The sequence below is a fragment of the Mauremys reevesii genome, linkage group 5 (assembly GCF_016161935.1).
Source record: "Mauremys reevesii isolate NIE-2019 linkage group 5, ASM1616193v1, whole genome shotgun sequence".
NCBI classification, from domain to species: domain Eukaryota; kingdom Metazoa; phylum Chordata; order Testudines; family Geoemydidae; genus Mauremys; species Mauremys reevesii.
In genome coordinates this window covers 42,112,347-42,130,659 of record NC_052627.1, presented here as the reverse complement: position 1 = coordinate 42,130,659, position 18,313 = coordinate 42,112,347, and the positions used below count along the sequence as shown (strand labels likewise).

Genomic DNA, 18,313 nt, shown 5'->3' with positions numbered 1-18,313 from the left:
GCAGAGCTAGCTTTTGGGACCTGTGTAATCCATAGCCCAGGAGGGAGCCATATTTGGGGAACAGTCATAAATTGAATACAGCATTGTAAGGTCCGCTGTGTGCGTGTGCTGATCAGTGCTTTGCTGACTTTACCTACCTGCTCTGAGAGAAGAACCAGTTGACCTTTCCCTTTCTCACCTACCATCACTTGCGTAAGTAAAATCAACTGCCTCTGTCCTCACAGCTATGGGTGGGGAGAAAGTAAAGTGAGATGAGGAAAGGGAAGGCGAAGGAGAGAAGAGAGAGAGATAGGATTTGTGTGTGGAAGGAGAAACTGAAGAGATGGGAGCCCCTGTAGAATAACCCAAATCCTAGCCAGTCCTAAACATGATTTTATGGTCAGAATAGTGAGAATATAGAAGTCTGTACTGGAAGTTCCTTCACTAGTAACAGGCAAATATAGGTTAGGCAGGCACTTTAAAATAACTAGTATTTTTCTGGGGGATTGAGTGACTTATGCTGGCACTAAGTATTACCTGTCTCTAAGATCTATAATTCTGTGGAAACAGTCTCCTTCAGGCAGCATGCACTACACATTTGTAGTACATTTTTCATGAACGTTGATAAATACATTGAACATACAGTCAAATTATACCATTACACAATAAAGCAGATCTGTTGCCCTCAGTGCCATCCTATCAAATGTAGTTATCAGATTGGTGCAACTCACAGGAAGCTGATGAGAAACTACATTACTTAACCAGAATATGCAGATTATTTACTATTGTTTCAATGTAATCTCAGTTCCATAACTTCTTACTTGTCAGTTAAAGCTAATGACATCTTCATCTCACGCTGTCTTTCTAGTATCTTTTTGTCCATTGATATTATTTCAAACTCTTCTCATGAGGCCTGAGTAAATGAAATTTGCACAAGGATTCTCTGTGTAAATGTGAGGGAAATGGAGACCTACCCAAATTCTAGATTATTATAATTACTATTTGTATTGAAGTAGGTGCCCAGAGGTCCTGACCAAGATCGAGACCCCCTGATTATGATAGGCCCTATATAAACACAGTAAGAGACAGTCCCTGCCACAAAGAGCAAACAATTTAAAGAGGCAAGACAGACAAAAAGTGGTAAGGGAAGCAGAGACAGACATGACATGTCTTGCCCAAGTGCCAGATCAGTGACAGAGCCCAGAATTGAACCTAAGTTTCCTGACTCCCTTTCCTGTGTCTTATCCACATGACTTGCTCTGTAACAATACTGAAGTCTATGGGTTGCACAAGACTCAACTGTTTAATCACTACTCCCATATGAGGGTTTTAGATGGGGGTGCCACCTAGTTATGGACCAACTGGCCATGAACGCTGGACCTCCCTCAACCTGCCCGCACACATTTCCCCCAGCTCTTATGTGAATGGAAGCCATACGGGACACAGCATGTAGCAGGGAGTGGACCTCTCTAAATAGACTCACTTTGGCTTGCTACTCCCTTATCAGACAGTGGAAGCAGATTAGTACTACTGCTTTTGACGTGTATGCTCCTGCAGGTAGGTGTGTGTGTAGGATTTAGGAAATAATGAATATAATCCTTATTACAACTTCCCAGGTAATTACAAAATAAAAGAAAGAAAACTCCCAGACTTACAAACAATGTGCTGCAAGTCTGATAGCAGATCCTGTACAAGCATTGGTTTGTATATAGAACCTGGAATCAATTATATGTTTTCTGTCTGCCTGCCTCCTCCCCCCACTTTTTTTTTAATAAAGAAAGGAAGGATTAAAAAAAGTCTCCACATCCCCACCACCGATATCAAGTTGCAATACGTACCATGCTGACCATAAGACTTCAAGGTAATCATGCACATTTTTCGTTCTATAAGGCAATGTTTTAAAGGATAAAGTGTCAATGTCAGGTTGGGATTTCATGGTTTCTGTTGGTTTGCATCACCCAACATTTCCTTTATTTACACATATGCCCAAATTTTTTAACGTCAGGCATACAAAATTGTCTAAGCTGATCATGTGTGCATGAAATATCTGAAATGTGTGTTCAAATGCTGCCTTTGAGTGTGCAAGTTATGGAATACAATGACATTTCAAATTTGAAAAATCTGGCCCATAATATAATGGACATCATTTTCTATTTAGCAGGTGTCTGTGACTGGCAATATTTACATTGTAACTACAATAGTTCTGGCAATAAATATGTACGTGTAGGCACAGTGAAATCTTCTAATGGTGAAGTAAATTATTTCACAAAACTGTTACTGAAATTGCAATTGTCACATTGCAATGCACTAAAACAATTTGGGACTTTTATTTGCCTTCATTAAATGGTGTTTCTCTAAAATAAAGTCTGCAATAAGCACGTTATATTGTAAAGTTATGCACACGTATACCACTAGTTCCCCCAACAGGATACTTTGCTATAGATCATTCAAAATCCTATGTAACAAATATTTAAATATTTATGCTGCTTTTTTGGGGATACAAAGACCTTCCACCCCTAAATGGACACAGTATTCAAATTTCACTGCCAAACATTATATCACGTCCTTCCCAAAGTTAATTTTTAATTTCCTGACTAAGTTGCATGAGAAATTTTCAAATAGTCTTGGCACTCACTTCACGGCATGCATGGACCTAATTGCAGGAGTAAATGCAGAGTCAGCCCTAATGGAAACCTCCAGACTAACTGAACGATTTCTGCAAAATAAGTTAGATGGTTAAATTAAATTCCAGAAACCACTGAAATTCAAAAAATGATTACAAATGTAATATAATGGGCTCTACATAAAGGGATACAGGTGTCTTAAACATGTCACACAAAATCTGATGATTTTCTGTTTTGATTTTTTTCTAATGCCACAATTCACAACTCGCATAGGTTGCAGATGGCTATAAATCATTGCACCTTCTCCATTATGAAAGACTTTTCCCTTCTATTCAATTTTCTTTATTTTACCTTAAGTCACCCTAATCATGCTCACATCCACTACTGATGATTATATTAGCCCTAAAAGAGTCCTTAAACAAATGAAAAGTACTGACTTCCATTCCTAAAAGTCCTGCTTCCAATTTTCTAAAGGAAATTAAATAATGTATAAATCAAATCCTGGGCTCAGGCCCAGGCAGCTGAACATTGCTTTGTCCTTTCAAAGTGAAGAGGAAGTGTCTGCTGCAGAAGGGACAAGCCAAGAGAAATAAAGCTCAACCTCAGCTCCATGTGAAAGCAATTTGGGATAATCGAGGGAATCTGCAAATAGGTTAAAAATGGGACCACATACTAACAGGAGAACTATACATGGAAGTCAGAAATGTATCAAGAGCTGATCTCTACCTTGGGAAGTGACATATTCCTAACACTGTTTGTAGTGTTATAGTTGTGCTGGTCCCAAGATATTAGAGGGACAAGGTGGGTGAGGTAATAGCTTTTATTAGACCAACTTCTGTTGGTGAAAGGGATAAGCTTGGGGTGGGCTACAAAAGGCAGGAAGAAGAGACGACAACAAACAGGAAGTGAGAGATCTATTTATAGCTGACAATTGTCAGGTCATGGTAATCTTGCCATTTTTGAGCTTCCACTATTTAGGAATAAGTTCAGTCACACAACTTGAGGACAAGCCAGCTATGTAGCTAGTGTTTAAGTGGATCATCATTTTATTTCTTTATTAAAACAATTTTCTAGTTGTGCCTAACCCAGCGCTCTAGCTATCCTTCTCAAACTGGTGGACCGCAAAGCACTTGCTGTTATCCACAAACAACTGGCTTGTCAGATGGGGCTGGCTCCTCCCCTTTAATGAAATGTATCATCTGGGAAACAAAGAAAACAAAAAATGTGCTAAATACTGTCCTAATATTATCTGCCATGTAACTGCTGTAATTACCACAGGGCTTTATAGGTCTAATGGGAGGAGAGATATTCCATGAGATGATTCTCTGTCTTAAAATGAGGTCCACATCATCTGAAAGCTTTTAAGGAAAGTTTACAGTAGATCTGAACACTCTCAGAATTTTGCTTTCGTGTGAATGGGAGTGGGGAAGTTTCATTATCTGAACCCAGCTCTGAATTTCAGAGTTGATCTTCATCTGTATAATTAGGCTTAAAAAACCCTAAATATAAGCCAAACTTTGGTGGAGTGGCAGAGAGAAAGGTAGATAAAATCCGGATAGGAAGTCTGCACTTAATCAATTCCACCACTACTATTAACTAATAAAATTTTAGTTGCCTTATCTCTAGAAAGCTACAATCTAAATAATTTTAGATACAATACAACTGACCATTTGGCTTCATGGAACAATCACTTGCCAGAGAAATAAATCACAGCAGAAGATTTCAAAGTCTATGGCTTAATCTAGTAAGCAACATGAAGACTGATTTTCAGCACATCATTTATTCAACTAACCAAAAAATAAACTGAGCTGCTGGCAAAAACATGAGATTTGCCAGTTTATGATTATTATGTACAAATATAAATTTCAGTGGAACTTACTTTGACTGTTACAAGCATGTGGGGGAAACAAACAATGAAGCAAGTAAATATTCAGAAATTATTTTAAAGTACAGCGTTTATATGTACATCCCATTGTGTTTATTTGTTAATATTCAGAGGATCTAGACTAACTGCTAAAACTATTTAAATCACAGTTTATAGTTCATTCTAATGTTAGACATCCTTAATTAAAAATAATCTAGATTAACCAAGAGGCACCAAACATTGACTTTCTCCATACATTTTATAAGTATCAGAGTAACAGTATAAACTGCATAAACAACAGTTAGATTTAAACTGGCAACTCAGTAAATCATTATCTTTAGGATTTTCTTTTCCTCATCCTCATCACCCTTCACCACAAAGATTCTATGCTAATTAAACATTTGTAGTTAAGGCAGTGTTTAAAAACAAACAAACAAACAAACAAACAAACAAGGAAACAAAGTCTTTAGTGTGACCATGGGACTTTATATAAACATGACTAGTCAACTCATCTGTCAGACCTCTAGGATTTCTCATCGCTTTGTCTTTGTAGGGCACCAAATTTCATTAACAAAAAAACACTGAACATGAAGATGGAATTAGAGAATTAGTACGTTTTCACAGAATGTGGTTGTTTGCCATTTTTTAATTTAAATGGAAACTATGCTGCTCACACATGAAACGAGAAGGGGAACCTAAAAAGGGGAGAGGTACCTTTCTCTCTTTCAGGCCCTGCTTCGAGAAAGCATTCTTATTCAGGAAAGCATATGCTTACCTTTAAGTTCCACTGGAGTCACTAAGCCTTAAGCACATGATTAAAGTTAAGCATGTACTTAAGCATTTTCCTGAATAGGGATGCTTAAGTGCTTTTCTGATTTGGGGCCTAAGCAAAGTCTCACAGAGAAATTTACCATGCATGTGTTCAACTAGCAGACAAATTATTCTTGGTACTTTAAGATATTTAATTGTTCTGCAAGATTTCAGACTCAACAATAGGACTATTTCTATTAAAGAGTAGGTGACAATTCCCTCCACCCCAAAAAACAACAACCTCTGAGTAATTCTCTGCCCACCTCCCTAATATCTGCTCATCTCTTAAAAGAAAAGGACTTTTCATAAAGTTCCACATCACAGAACTACCAGTTTTCTTTTGAAAAGGAAGGCACTCCTGGATTTCAAATCTTTGGGCCCCATTTCTCTGATAAGCTAGATATCTCCCTCATACCATAGAGACTGATTCTTATGTGGGATCCCAAGTATTCATAGTCTGATTAAATAACTAATGCCAAAATATTTGTACTAGTATTGATGGCTCAGAAGACTAGTAAAAGAATCTTCATTAGTAAAACATAATAAAGCACTTACATAGTGCTTTATATCTTAAGCATAGTATAAATATTAATTGTTACCTCTTATAGGACATTACTCTGAATGAGGCACAACATCAGTAGCATTCTGTATCATGGATTCCCTAGCACACTCACATGGAACACATTTTAACAAAGATTCTCTTTAACCACCTTTCCTCCCTTTCACAATTGCATGGACCACCTCCTCCCATTTGTGATTGCGTGACATCCCTGAATTGTAAGCTGTTTGGGGCAGGGGCTGGTGTTTTGCATATGTTTATACAATGCCTAACACAATGGGTCAAGGGCCTCCTGGCACTCTTACAATATAAATAAATATAGTAATAATTCTCATATTATTGCATTCTGTATGAGTCATTAAAATATTAAACAGTTAAATATCAATCACCTCTTTTCAGACACTCTCTCTAATAAAGGGAAATATGGAGTAAACATGAGGATCTAGTGGTCTGAGAATAGAACTGGAAGTCAAAATTCCTGGTTCTTATCCTTGACTCCAGTAATAATGCCCTCTTTGGCCTTTAACAAGTCACTTAGGGCAAGAATTTTAAAGGTATTTAGGCACATAAAGATGCAAACAGGCACCTAGTGGGATTTTCATGGGCATCTAGGAGCTTCTGCAAATCCCACTAAGCACCAGTCTGCACCTTAGGTGCTTAAATACTTTAAAAAATCTGCCCCTAACTCCTCTGTTTTAGTTCCCCCCCACCTGTAAAATAAGGATGTCAGTGATACTTACCTATCTATATACCTATCCAACACACAGGTGGATTGTGAAGATTATTTAGTTAAATGTTAAAATAGCATTCTGAAGACTGAAAGTGCTAAATTCTGTAGGTGCTAAATACTGACCTATTAAAGTAAAATAATCTTACTGATATATTTGCTGTCCAGTTCGCTAATCTGCTCTATGGTATTCCACACCTAATAGGAATCTGAATATCACTTTGACAGAAATGAAACAGAAATATCCCATCACAAATCATGAGAAGGTTTTTGTCTCAATACTGAATTTGTATAGGAGTGAGAAATCCAAGGTATTTGGATTTCTGAATGAATAAACTGCTCTCTGTAATACTATGCTCTGTCCTCTAAGCAAAGATAAAAACCTACTTGACAATTTGATAAACACATGTTCAAGTGCAGCTATTATCCGGTGTTCAACCATGCACTTCTGTATAAAAACAGAAAACTGTTTACGTACTGCCTGATGAGCATATTGTCCTTGTTTACAGAATAGCACTTAATAAACTCAAGTTAACTTTTTATGAACAGTTAACCATTAGAAGGTAGTGTGATGAATCTGATAAATGGGAAATTGCCATTCCCAGCAGAACAATGACTCTCCAGGATGGACAAGCAGAAATATCCCATGCCCTGGCCAACAGAGGGAGGATGTGGGAAATTCTCTGAAAGAACCTCACCCAGGAAGCAATCTCTCTCTGGGGAAGCCAGTGGATGTGGCGAGGAGGGGAACAGGCTGCAGCAGGAGCCAGAAAGCTGTGCTTGGAGGAGGCTGCGATTGGAAGACCGTGTAGATGGAGTCAGGTCGGTGCATAACTTGTGGGATGCAGCCAAAACTGGGCCGGGGCCTGAAGCCAAAAATACGCTGACCCACTGAACACATTAAGGGCAATATATTGTAGTATGTGTATTTATGATGAAAACACTCATCTATATAATACACAGTTGTAGGCTCCCAAGAAAGAGAGATTGTCAGTCATATAAAAATGTATTTTAATAAACTTGCACCTGCTCCCCTATCAGCCACTGTAGGGATGCAGAATCATTGGGTATAAGCCTACCCCGGCCATGCCTCCACTACATCCTCTGTACACAGTAGAACATACCTTGCAACTAGGAATGCTATGAAAAAGGCAGAAAGAAGGCTCTGTACATGGTGTATCGGTGACCTTCATCAGCACTAATCACCAAAGCAGCCTTACACCTGCCCTGTGCCCTTTTCCACCAGCACTGATCGCTCAAGGGGCAACTATGAATCTGGCGTTAGGTGCGAGTGCTCTACCAGGAACAGGCCCAATGGCTGTAACAATATTTGAAAGAGTTCAGCACCACACAGGTCTGGGTCCTATATTAGTAACTACTTTCTTTCATTAGGTTTATATCTTATTCACCATTAGGCCAATTTCTCTCCTGGCATAACACCACTGAAATCAATGACAGCAGAGAATTTGGCTTATTATTATTTTAAAATTTATTCCTGTAGTAGAGAGCTGTTTTGGTGTTTGGAAAATTGTTTACCCTGTGTATCCTGCTACATACTGTACCTCAGAAATATTAATTGTGCAAGAAAATTCCTCTTGCAACAGTTCTTGGAGAATGAACAAAAGCAGACTGAATGAAAAATGAATGAAAACAAGCAGGATAAAATATGTTTAACAAATGTGAAAATTAAACACTGGGCTGTATGCTTTAAAAAAAACACAAAAAACATTAGCTCCTAAAAAACTCCAGGGTTAAATAATGTAATGGAAGACAAAGTAATGCAATCAGTTGGGATCAGCAGTAATTTATCCTGCAGATGATTTATGGATGACAGCCATATGTGTTTGTTTATGGAATCTGCATCTGGTAATGTGTTTCTGAAATAATGGAAAGTTATAGCAGAAAAATGTGCTATGCTCCCCAGATGGACTAATTAAATCTCCATTTAATTAAAAAAATTGAAAAACAAATGATAATTGTCAGCAGACCATAAAAAATAGAGAACACTTGCATTACATATTATGGGCACAAAATATATCACAGTGACCCCACAAACATAATAGTGGTATAAGCTAACCTCTCTTCACCTGTGCAAGAGTCTGTCTACACTACGAAATTAGGTCGAATTTATAAAAGTCAGTTTTTTAGAAATCATTTTTATACAGTCAATTGTGTGTGTCCCCACACAAAATGCTCTCAGTGCATTAAGTCGGTGGACTGTGTCCAGAGTACCGAGGCTAGCATCGACTTCCGAAGCATTGCACTGTGGGTAGCTATCCCACAGTTCCCACAGACTCTGCTGCCCATTGGAATTCTGGGTTGAGATCCCAATGCCTGATGGGGCAAAAACAGTGTCGTGGGTGGTTCTGGGTACATGTTGTCAGGCCCCCCTCTTCCTCCCTCCTTCCCTCCATGAAAGCAACGGCAGACAATCGTTTCACACCTTTCTTCCTGGGTTACCTGAGCAGACACCATACCATGGCAAGCATGGAGCCCGCTAAGCTCACCATCACCGTACGTCTCCTGGGTGCCGGCAGATGTGGGACTGCATTGCTACACAGCAGCAACTCATTGCCTTTTGGCAGCAGACGGTGCATTACGATTGGTAGCCATCATCATCGTATTCCTGGGTGCTCTTTTAGCCGACCTCGGTGAGGTTGGTCGGGGCACCTGGGCAGACATGGGAATGACTCATCCAGGTCATTCCCATCTTCTGCCGAGCACCCAGGAGATGACGATGGCTAGCAGTCCTACTGCACTGTCTTCTGGCGAACAGCCAGGAGATGATGATGGCTGGCAGTCGTACTGCACCGTCTGCTGTCAGCCTAAGATGTAAAAGATAGATGGAGTGGATCAAAACAAGAAATTGACACAATTTGTTTTGTGAAATCAATGGCCTGCTAAACCCAGAGTTTTGAGTTCAATCCTTGAGGGGGCCATTCTGTGTGACAGTTGTTTGTGTTTCTCCTTGATGCAAAGCCACCCCTTTTGTTGATTTTAATTCGCTGTAAGCCATGAGGTCCCTTCCAACCCTGATATCCTATGATATCATAAGAATCTCTTTTCCTATGATGTTGTCAGTTGCCCCTCCCTCCGTCAGAGCAAGGGCAGACAATTGTTTCTAAATTAATTTCACCTCTGACACTCTGACGGCCTCTTTGACGACATTCCACTTAGGACTCAGAGCTTCAGCAATCACCTTTCTTTGGACAGACTCCTGCAATTCTTTCCCTCCAGACTGAGACTGCAGATCCCTGGAATTCACTTGAGTGCTCAGCAGGTATGACTTCAGTTCAGTACCTACAGTTCTATTCTCTCAGAGGCACTGGCAAGGTGAACAAGAAACCATCCAACTTTCATATAATACTAGTCACTCCAAGTTCAAAGATGATATCAACAATCTCAGTTTGTATGAATGGGTCTTCCCATGGCTCCATAGACCAATTCAGGAGGAATAATGTCTACCACACTAACCACAAAGCCATTTGCCTGGTTGTGCTGACTGAGCTGCATGTTATTTCTGTACCTGGTGCTGTGTTTCCAGATGCACAATGCAGTTCTTCTCGAAGTCATGGATACTCACTCTTATAGTGTGACACCATGCAATGCAGTCAACTTACAATTACTCAAAGATTGAGTCAGAAATATTCATCTTGTGTAGATTTTGGCAAAGGTGATGATGAGCTGACAGGTACATAGCCTAAGTTTTCATTCGACTAGGGCTAAGGCCAAAGTTACAAGCCACAGCAGCAAAGCAGTTTGTAAGTTACAAGCCACTACATGCATCCGACGAAGTGGGTATTCACCCACGAAAGCTCATGCTCCAATACGTCTGTTAGTCTATAAGGTGCCACAGGACTCTTTGCTGCTTTTAAGATCTTGTAGTGCAGCTTCAGAGTGTGCCACCAACTTGCAATCATTGGCATAGAGCAGTTCCTGGATCAACACTTTGATCACCTTGGCATTTGCATGTATATGAGAGAGATTAAAAGCTTGCCAGTGCAAAAGCATATAAAGATGCCATTTGAAGAGTCATGGAGAGCTTCCTCTAACACTGCAGCAAAAAATAGATCAAAAAGGCTAAGAGCAAGGACACATCCATGCTTCACCCCATTTGTGGTAGTAAATGAGTCTGTTAGATCACTATAAACTCTTCCAACCATGCCTTTGTGGAATTGCTGAACAATATTAATAATTTGACTGGACATCAAAATTTAGTGAGCAATTTCCAGAGGCAGTGCAGTTGACTGTGTTGAAAGCTTTGATTAGATCTAGAAACACAAAGTGGAAAGGCTGATGCTATTCATAACATTTGATCATGAAAATCGTCAACAGTGGTCTGCTGAGCACGAAAGCCTCACCAAACTACTGTTTCACCCCAAGACAACACAGAGTGACAAAAGTCTTGACCTGCCCATGTGTAGGTTCACAACTATGATTCCCAACAATGACCACTGCCTGTCACTTTCACCATTCCCGTACCACTGCAGGACTTATTGGATTGTTGAAGACTGCCTGGGAATTTGTTTAAAATGGTTGAGCAATGTTGCACTGATTCACACACTCTCAGTGGCAGCGTAAAGCCGAGACAACTGAAGGACTTGTTAGCTGCAGGGTTGTTTTCGGAGTGACCATCTCTTAGATCAGTTGCAAAATTGCCAGGCTAACGAGCCTGGTCTGCTCAGCCAGAGCTCTGTTAGCCTGGTTATTTTTGAACAGATCTTTGTAGGCTTTCATGGCTACCATAGCGGCCCAGACAGAATAGCTCACCAACCATACGTCAACCTACAACGCAATCCTCTATTTGCCCTGTTTCCACCTTTCCACCACGTGGAGGAGGGTTTGGACTTGTGGAGCCAGCTTTCACAAAGCAAAGAACGATCTATTCAAAACAAAAGCACTGCAGAGAAAACCCATCCTCCACCTGGAAACCACGGCAAGACTAAAATACTTCAGGTCCTCCCACAGGAACTTGGTTCTTTTGGTCACAGTCTCATGCCCATCAGTTCTCATATGGTCTGAGTGAACCACCGGTCACGGCTCTTATTTTATACAGTTTGTAATCTTAGGTGATTGAACCACATCAGACCAATCTGTGTGCTGTTTCCCCAGCGAGTGAAACTTCAAAAGGCTTGTTACATTGTTTCAGCACCGGGGATTTGCATTAATTTACACGCCCCCCCCCAACTGACTTTAGTTCCTGCAGGAAGCATTCTTTAGCTCAGTGGTTCTCAACCAAGGGTCCGGAGGCCCTTGGGGGGCCGTGAGCAGGTTTCAGGGGGTGCACCAAGCAGGACCAATGTTAGATGCAGTGGGGTGCACGGCAGAAAGCCGAAGCCTCACCATGTGGGACTGAAGTCCGGGGCCCCAAGCTCTGTCATCTGGGGCTGAAGCCTAAGCATCTTAGCTCTGTGGGGCCTCCTGCAGTATGCGGCCCCAGGCAGCTGCCCTGCTTGCTACTCCCTAATGCCGGTCCAGGCTTTTATATGTAGAAAAACAGTGGCTGTGATACAGGTGGACCATGGAACTTTTATAACATGTTGGGGGGGGCTCAGAAAGGAAAAGGTTGAGAAACGGCTGCTTTGGCTCACTCATTTAGCCAGGAATACAATCACTAGCAAGCCCATGTAAATACACATAATGTTAGTAACATTAACATAATAGTCTCTGAGCACTCAAAGATTCCATAGCATCTGTCATAGTGACCAATATCAAGCTGGTGGTCCTTGTGCAAAACACAATTTCTATCAGCTACCTCAGATTCAGCGTTCAAATAGTTTCAAGGGTGATTACTAGTCATCTGATGCAGATAGCAAACACCATGCACTGAATACCGTTCAGGAAATAACCAAGCTGGATGGCATTTTATCTTGTTCATGAATTCTGGGTTACAAGTTTCCATTAGCACAATGGTTAATTGCTTCATAAGAGGAGTATTTAAGGTCCTCTTAGATCAGATCAGATTCTGAATCATATTCCATGAAGACCATCTATAATGCCCCAGTTTCTCCAGAACATGTCAGGATGACAGGTTCAATATATTTTTTGACACAGACAATGAGTTCAAAACAAAGGATGAGCTTGTCAGATTGAGGATATTTTGGCAGTTGTGTTCTCTGAACTACTAAACTAATGGATGAGGAAAATGACTCAGAAAAAGCAGCTGTCTCAGGGGATCAGCAAATCCTTCAAATCATCAGTCTTGTGCAAAAGACCACACACGGTGAACATTGGAAAGACTTGATTGGTGCCACTGAAGCTATAGAGCTCAGCTTCCAAGATCAACTGGCAGCAAAGGACACTTGACTCTAATTAATATACTGTAGTACACCAAAGGAATTTTTCATTACTTTTGTTACTATTTGTTATTGAAACTAAATAAAACAATAAATCTAGAGTGGAAAAATAATTGGTAAATACAGAATACTGTAGGAAACAATCCTGCCATGGAAGTAATGGACTAAATCAGTGGCTCTCAACCTTTCCAGACTACTGTACTACTTTTGTCTTGCTTACTCCTCATTTAAAAGCTACTTCCTTACAAATCAGACATAACAATACAAAAGTGTCACAGCACATTATTACTGAAAAATTGCTCACTTTCTCATTTTTACCATACAATTCTAAAATAGATCAATTGGAATATAAATACTGTACTTACATTTCAGTGTATAGTATATAGAACAGTATAAACAAGTAATTGTCTGTATGAAATTTTAGCTAGTACTGACTTCGCTAGTGCTTTTATGTAGCCTATTGCAAAACCAGACAAATATGTAGATGACTTGATGTACCCTCTGGGTACCTCCAGAGGTACGCATGCCCCTGGTTGAGAACCACTGGACTAGATGACCTGATAGCTCTCGCTTATCTCTAAACCAAAAATCTTGTGAGTACAAATAATTTTCTCTTTATTCCACTTGTTCATTTTTCTGGTAAGATATTTAACACTGCTTTTATTTATTTTTCCTGCTGCATCTTTCTAAGTGTTTTTAGGTCTATGGAACATAAAGTCATTTATTAAAAAAAAAGAAAAGAAAAGAAAAGAAACTATATCGTCAAACCATATGGGTACAGTTGTAACACTGCAGAATCCTATTTGCCTGCTTCTTTTCTTTCCTCAACTTCTCTATTATTTACTTGCAGAACATATGGAGAATGGCTAGCACATCTGGGTTTATGTTCAGAATGCTTTTTATGACTACTCCCATGATCTGTTCAATAAATTAGATTAGTCACCCACAAATATGTCTAACTATACATCATTTAACTAAGTTTTCAATAGAAAATATTAATTTAAACTACAGAGAAACTAAACGTTCCTTTGTAATCTGACTAGCACCTATTTCCTATACCCCTACCCTTTCCTCCAGAGGCAGAAAACTTTGTCTTCAGTACAAGGGACTGTAGCTTCTCTGGAAACTACAGGTGAGGAATTATCTTCAAAAACTTACCAACACGAAAGCTAGTATGGATAAAGCAACACAATGGTCTGAAAGGGCAGTTTATGGATAGCATTGTGTTCATGATATCTGTTCTGATCAAACAGTTTATTTAGTAATGGAAAAATGATGACCTGCACCCAGAAACTAACTAAAAGTCATTGCTGCCTATGAACCACCACGGGCTCGTGGAAGCTACGATAAAACAAATAACGAAAATACATAAGCATCTGCTGCATCCCACCCTACCTGAATTTGCTGAGAAATTCTTTATGTTTGGTTTGCCACTTGGAATGCAATCTGTTCAAGACAAATCTGATTTATTCCGGTTTATGGGAATCTTCCCAACAAGTTTACAGTTTTCTTGCATATTTGTGCACAACAGCCAGGAACTAGGTATGTTGTTAGCCTTTCTTCCTCTTGCCTCACTATTGCACGCTACTTATGAGGAACATATGGTCTACTCTATAGCACAATTGTTGTATGTATTTTAGTTAGTCAAGAGTTCAACCAATTCTACTATGTTATGAGACTTAACCGAAACTTGAGATAATCTAAATTTTTTGATAGTCATACATAAAAAATAAAGTACAAGACTGCATGAACTGCCTTCGCTTTTATAGTTATTTTTATTAAGTAAAAGTTTGTTTTTTAAAAACTAGTAACTGCAATTATTTATATTTTTAAAAAGGCATCCCTGGATATTGCTTCTACAAATACATTTTAGAATAATGCTGTAAACCTGTCTAAATGAAGTAAAAAAAAATTCTTTAAAAAATATGTTTTCACCATATGTTGCTGAGATGGCATGTGAGAGTTTGTGTGTCATACTAACAAGTTATCTTCCTCACCATGGCAACATGATTTAGAAAAGCAAATGAATAATCTATCACTATTCAGCAAAAAATGTGTTTAAATAACCTGCTGAACAGGGAGGGATTTATGCAGATATTTTAACTTTAAGCACTTGGTTAAGCACTTTGTTGAATCAGGACCTATAAGTATTTCTCCCTTCCCCCTTTCACTCCCTTTTTGCAACTTAGTAGGTAGCTGGTGCGTCAGGTGTCCAGGGCAGATAGTCATTGCAGGGGGGATATGGTTCCCTGACAAACAGGAGTTGGAAGGGGACTTAGGGGAAATGTATCTGCTAAGGAAGATGGGGAAGCTGGAATTGAGGCTCTTGATGTTTGGTTCAGAGAGGAGACAGCCCCCACGTTTTTCCAGCCTCTCCCTTAAATTTCAAAGGGGGGTGGTGAGATGATTCCAGCAACAGCCTGGGACAGGTTGGGAGGGTTGATGGAAGCCTTCCCAAAGAGGGGGAAACAATTAAGGAAAGAATGATGACTTGCACCTTATGACGTATTGTCGGGTATTCACATATATTTTTAGTGAATAAAGCTGTGGCCTAGTTTAACCACACCTACTGAAATCTTGTCCTGCTTCCTGTGTGGCTGGGACAACAGAATTTTGGTTAACTACTTAAGGGATATTTAATTGGTCTCTGCCTAATGCAGCTGTATTCCTATGTTGCCATATCCATGGAAGTATCTATATCCATTCATGTTTCTTCACAAACTAAAAAAAATAATTTTCTTTGGGCTACTTCCAAATCACAAACAGCCTCTGTAATTAATTCCTGTCTAAATACTGCTAAGTAAATTCTCTCTCTCTGAAAACTAAGGTTATTTTTTTTCTCATGCTGGTCTTAATTAAATTTTTGCTATTAAATGCTATTTCTAGTGTAAGTGACCTAGAAGAAAAAATAACAATAACTCCCTCACCCACATGGCTCATTTAAGTGAAAAAACGCCTGGTAGCTAAAAAGTACTGGCATACTGAATCCCTAATATAATAAAACTCGTGGGTTCTATGTTGGTGATGTGATGCTGGTAGAGCAGGTGCCAGCTCATGCCAGCTCCCATGGGCCTCACTGAACACTGACAAATAGCTGGAAACCAGTCTACCTCACCTGTAATACTGTTAAAATAGTGTTTAGACTATGAAATGCTTGTAGGACGTCGCATGTATTAATCTTCCTTATAATGTCTGTATCCCATGTTATAAGGTAATATTTAAGTGTTTGCTCTGTAACTATAAAAATGTTTGCTAAGACTGTAAAAACCCCACAGTCAGGGGGAAAGAATTAATAGGTGTGAAATACTAGTTTACCACAAGAGGTATTGTTATCTCCTCCCCAACAAAAGACGACCGATAGATACCAGACAAGCCATTGTGGAACAACAGTGGACAAAAAAGGCTTTGTTGTTTCCTTCCCCCACACACCTGAAGAGAGTACATGCACAAGCCCTCATCCCATCACAGCTTGAATGCTGAGGAAAGGAAATAAAAATCCCTGTTAAGGAGAAATTGTTATTCTTGTGCTGTTTGAATGTGGAAGGGTGAAGATTTCTAAGCATAAGCAAGAGGTCTCCAGCTATTAGCTTGGGTTAGCCCGAAAAGACATATAAAGCTTGTATATTATAGCAGCTACTATAATCTTTTGGAACCTAAGACTATATCTCATGTGTCTATGTATATATTTGCCTGTTTTAAGCGTGTAAATAACTCATTTCTTTTTCCTAGTTAATAAACCTCTAGTTAGTTTATTAGAGGATTAGCTACTAGTGTTGTCTTTGGTGAAAGATCTAGGCAGTGGCATAGCCAGGTTCTAAGTGCAGGGGGAGCAAACATAAAAAAGGTGCCCCCCTTGGTTCCTCCTCTAGCCACGCCCCTTGGCTCCTCCTCCACCCACTCCACGCCCCCCACCTTGGCTCCTCTGGCCACGCCACGTTTCCCCCCCCCCCCTTGGCTCCTCCGGCCATGCTGTGGCCATGCTTCGCCCCCCCCCCAGACACCCCGCTCATTGGGTCTGCGCTTTACCTGGCTGACCAGGTGCCCCTGATGAGCTACCTTCTCCCCCACAACACCAGGGCGCCCAGCTCCTGCTGGTTCTAGCTGAGTCCGGCGCGACCTAGGAGCCGGCTCCCCATGGGGAACGGAGACCAAGCCCCGCCCACTTGCCAGGGGCAGAATGCAGCGCCCCGCATGCTGCCCGTTTACAAGGGCGGCAAACAACACCAAAGCGCGTCTTTACTTTGAGGTGCCTGCACTCCGGCTGTCCAGTGCTGGCGGGATAGCGGGAATGGAGAGGAGAGGGAGGCAACTGCAGCTAATCCCCTGTTTGTGGCCAGGCTTCCCGCAGCAGCCGTGCGGGGCACGTTTGCCCTGCGTGGCAGCACGCAGCCTTCCTGGCCAGGTGCGGACCGCTGCACTGGAGTCCTGCAACATGCGGCTCTGGCTGTGCCCGTGGAGAGGAGCTGGGAGAGAGACTTGCCGCTCACACACACACACACCCGTGTGCACACATTAGTGCTGCTGGGGAGAGGGGGAGGAGGCTGGAGCCCCGCGCTCCCTCGCCCACCCACCACAGCGGTCGCTGCAGCCCTCGCTGCTGCTGGCCCCTGCACCCGCGAAACAGCTGGTACATCCCCCTGTGGGCGGCACTGCTCAGGGGGCACTTTGCACCCCACCACCCGGAGAGCTGGAGCAGCAGCAGCACCTGTGCCCAGGCAGCGGCAGCGCCTCCTCCCGTCCCTCACTTTTTTCTCCCGCGCTCTGAGCCGGGCACCCTGCTGCAGCCCCTCCACGCCACGAAGCCGCTGGCACTCTGCCTAGTGCCAGAATGTCTTGAGCTGCCGCCACAGCAGCTTCCCCCCTCCCGCCACCGAGCCGAGCCGTGCCGCACTGCGCAGGGACCCAGAGCTCGGGCAGCTCCCAGACACCCTGCTCAGGCGCAGCTTTTGAAAAAATGTGCTGAGAGGAAGCGGCTGCTTCCCCTGCACCCCGCTAGCTACGCTACTAGATCTAGGATGCACTTGACCTGAGATAAGTGACTGGTCCTCTGGGACTGGGAGTAACCTCAATACAGATGTGATTTTTAGCATAATGGACCAGTTGGCCCCAGTGGCAAGATAGACAGGAGTTCCCAAGGGGACTGTGTGTGACTAAATGTTAAGGCTATTACAGTGCTTGAGGAGTTCACACCTGGTACTTGGTTGGTTAAATCTACTTATAGAACACACAACCAATTTGGGGGTTGTGTCCCGCTTCTTGACAATCTGCCCCGAGGTTGGCAATCACGGTTGTGAGCCATTCCAGACAGCTTGACAGATGAAAGCCAAGGGTTTTAAGTGGGCAAAACATGATTGCTGTTTGAAAGTAGAGTGCACTCTTGTAGGACATTAAAGTACAGGAAATAACACCAGCAAAAAAATTATGGACAGTAAATATATTTGGAATGTTTCTTTT

At 41.3% G+C, this 18,313-nt stretch overlaps 1 protein-coding gene across 5 annotated transcripts in view; it reads right to left on the bottom strand.

Annotated features, from left to right (window-relative positions):
• SPATA5 (spermatogenesis associated 5) overlaps nt 1-18,313 on the bottom strand; it is a 310,210-nt gene that overhangs the window by 13,345 nt on the left and 278,552 nt on the right. Inside the window, exons 16-17 of one of the 5 annotated variants that reach the window (XR_005599628.1) lie at nt 2,615-2,695; nt 1,818-1,862 (exon numbers count right to left, since the gene is read on the bottom strand). The exons of the other annotated variants lie outside the window; for them this stretch is intronic. The gene's annotated coding sequence lies outside the window, so the exon portion shown is untranslated. The remainder of the gene's footprint in view (nt 1-1,817; nt 1,863-2,614; nt 2,696-18,313) is intronic. 5 annotated transcript variants of the gene reach the window in all.